The following is a 3,950-nucleotide window of genomic DNA, read 5'->3' on the forward strand; positions in this document are numbered from 1 at the left end:
ATAATGATCCATGATACTTTCTCATGGCGGGTCATTTAGTATACATTCTCTAATGAATACCCATGTGTCAACTTGATATCTCTATATCCATGACTTGTGAGATCAAGTCATCGAGTTGACCTACATGCTAGTCTTATTGCATTAACATTATCCCTGAATGTTAATACTCGACTAGGAATGATTAAGAGTAGTGTTCCCTATATCATCTCACTATCAGTTCAACTAACCAATTGATATAGGTGAGAACCGTCTACTCAAGGACATTATTATACTTAGTTTATTTGGCACCAATACAAGTAAGTATAATAACCAAAATCCAAATGCCTTTATTTATAAAGAATATGATACAATAAGTCCAAAATACAATCATCAAATGATTGACTCTAGGGCTCTAGCTAACAATCTCCCACTAGCACTAGTGCCAATCAGTGTAGGCTCTAAGCCCAAATGACCTAGTGTCACCATCATGTTTCTTCTGTGCCAAAGCCTTGGTCAAGGGATCTGCGATGTTAGCCTTTGTAGGTACTCTGCAAATCTTCACATCTCCTCTCTCGATGATCTCTCGAATGAGATGGAAGCGCCGTAGTATGTGGTTGGTCCGCTGGTGTGAGCGAGGTTCCTTCGCCTGTGCTATAGCTCCATTTTTGTCACAATAGAGCTCAAAAGAGTCAGCAATGTTAGGAACCACCCCAAGTTCAGTGATGAACTTGCGAATCCAAACTGCCTCATTTGCTGCCTCTGATGCAGCAATATACTCGGCCTTTGTCGTAGAATCAGCTACTGTGTCCTGCTTCGAACTCTTCCAGCTCACAACACCACCATTAATGCAAAATACGAACCCCGACTGCGATCTATAGTCATCCTGGTCGGTCTGGAAGCAAGCATCACTGTATCCCTTTACAGCTAGCTCATCATTGCCTCCATATATCAAGAAAATTCTTTAGTCCTTCTTAAGTACTTAAGAATATTCTTGACCGCTATCCAATGACTTTCACCTGGATCTGACTGGTATCTGCTCGTCATGCTCAAAGCATACGAGACATCAGGTCGAGTACATAGCATGGCGTACATGATCGATCCTATGGCTGATCCATAAGGGATCTGATCCATGTGGTCTCTCTCCTCTTTAGAAGAGGAACCTTGAGTCTTCGAAAGACTCACGCCATGTGACATCGGCAGAAATCCCTTCTTGGAGTTCTGCATGGCAAACCGAAGGAGTACCTTGTCAATATATGTACTCTGACTTAGGCCAAGCAATCTCTTAGATCTATCTCTATAGATCTGTATCCCTAGAATACGGGATACATCACCTAAGTCCTTCATTGAGATGCAACTCCCTAGTCAGGTCTTGACAGACTGAAGCATAGGGAGTTCCTTCCCAATGAGCAGTATGTCATCCACATACAATATGAGGAAGACAACTGTGTTCTCTACAACCTTCTTCTAGACACAAGGTTCATCTTCGTTCTTGATGAAACTAAACTATTTGATTGCATCATCGAATCGAAGATTCCAGCTTCAAGAAGCTTGCTTTAGTCCATAAATGGACCTATGCAGCTTGCATACTCTGCTAGTATGCTGTGGATCTACAAAACCCTCAGGTTGTGTCATGTACACATCCTCGAGTAGGTTTCCATTCAGAAACGCAGTTTTGACGTCCATCTGCCAGATCTCGTAATCGTGGTAAGCTGCAATAGCAAGCATGATCCGAATGGACTTAAACATCGCTACTGGAGAAAAGGTTTCATCATAGTCAATACCATGAATCTGCTTGAAACCTTTAGCTACCAAGCGACCCTTATAGATAAGTCCATCCATGTCAGTCTTTCTCTTAAAGACCCACTTGCACCCAATGGGTTTTACCCCTTCAGGTGGATCAACCAAAGTCCATACTTGGTTGGTGTACATGGATTCCATCTCGGATCTCATGGCCTCTAGCCATTTCTCGGAATCTGGTCTCATCACAGCTTCCTGATAGGTGGTAGGCTCATCCTCTATGAGCACAATGTCATCATGGTCAGACAAGAGAAATGAGTATCTCTCAGGCTGACGACATACCCTATCAGACCTACGAAGAGGTATGTCTACTTGAACCGGTTGTTGTTCCTCAACTCCTTGTGAAACAACATCTTCTACAACACTTTGTGGTTCCAGTTCAATTTCCATCGAGGCGTAAGTGCTATTGTTCGTATCTTGAACTTCTTCAAGATCGAACGTGCTCCCACTAGTCTTTCTAGAAAAAAATGTCCCGTTCTAGAAAGACCCCAGTCTTTGCCACAACTACCTTGTGCTGACTGGGAATGTAAAAGTAATATCCCTTAGTTTCCTTGGGATATCCAATAAAGTAGCACTTGTCGGATTTGGGTCCTAATTTGTCTGATACTTGACGTCGAACGTAAGCCTCACAACCCCAAATCCTCATGAAAGACACCTGGGCATCTCTCCCAGTCCATATCCTATATGGTGTCTTTATCACGACCTTGGATGGAACTCGGTTGAGTATAAAAACTGCCGTGTCTAGAGCATAGCCCCAAAGGTATGTCGGAAGATCTGTGTGACTCATCATAGACCGTACCATATCTAATAGGGTACGATTCCTCCTTTCGGATACACCATTCCACTGTGGTTTTCCCAGAGGAGTGAGTTGGGATAGAATCCCACACTCAGCTAGATAGTCACGGAACTCATGGCTAAGATATTCTCCACCTCGATCGGATCGAAGTATATTAATACTCTTGCCAAGCTGGTTCTGTACTTCATTCTTGAATTCTTTGAACTTTTCAAAGGATTCAGACTTATGTGTCATCAAGTACACATAACCATATCTACTGAAGTCATCAGTAAATGTGATGAAGTATCTATAACCGCCTCTAGCAGCAACATTGAAAGGGCCACATACATCACTATGTATGAGTCCTAACAAATCAGTTGCTCTCTCGCTATGCCCACTAAAGGGAGTCTTGGTCATCTTACCTCGTAGGTATGACTCGCATATCTCATATGATTCTAAATCAAATGAGTCCAGCAAACCATCCTTATGGAGCTGGGATAAGCGCTTGTCATTTATATGACCAAAGCGACAGTGCCAAAGGTAGGTTTTGTTCATGTCATTTGACTTGACCCTCTTGGTATTTACGTTATAGATAGGTCTCTCAAGGTCTAGAATATAGAGTCCGTTTATCAGAGGTGCACTACAATAGAACATATCGTTCAAACAGAGGGAACAACATTTGTTCTTTATAGTAAACGGGAAACCTTTCTTGTCCAAACAAGAAACTGATATAATGTTCTTAGTTAATGCAGGCACATGACAACAATCTACTAACTCTAGTACAAGCCCAGAGGGCAGAGATAGAAAGTAAGTCCCTACAGCAACAGCAGCAACCCGTGCTCCATTGCCTACTCGTAGGTCCACCTCGCCCTTTGTCAATGCCCTGCTATTTCTCAGCGCCTGCACATCAGTACAAATGTGAGAAGCACATCCAGTATCTAATACCCATGATGTAGAAATAGATAGATTGACTTCTATAACATATATACCTGAAGTGGAAGTCTCACTTCGCTTCTTCTTAAGATCCTCCAAGTATACCTTGCAGTTCCTCTTCCAGTGCCCGGTCTGACCACAGTGGAAGCAGGTAGCATCCTTGGCGACCCCTCCTTTAGGCTTCAGTGCCTTGCCTTTGCCCTTGGCTTGGGACTTTCCCTTGCCTTTGGGCTTGCCCTTGCCCTTGTGTTTCTGAACCATCAGAACAGAGTGGGGCTTTGCCTTCTTAAGGTTCAGCTCAGCAGTTCTTAACATGCTAAGCAGCTCGGGCAGTGACTTGTCAATCTCGTTCATATTGTAGTTTAGAACGAATTGACTGTAGCTATCCGGAAAGGATTGCAAGATCAGGTCAGTAGCCAGCTCTTGGCCAAGAGGGAACCCCAACATTTGTAGGTTCTCTATGTAC

This window comes from Zingiber officinale, unplaced genomic scaffold, assembly GCF_018446385.1.
Source record: "Zingiber officinale cultivar Zhangliang unplaced genomic scaffold, Zo_v1.1 ctg56, whole genome shotgun sequence".
In the NCBI taxonomy this organism is placed as follows: Eukaryota; Viridiplantae; Streptophyta; class Magnoliopsida; order Zingiberales; family Zingiberaceae; genus Zingiber; species Zingiber officinale.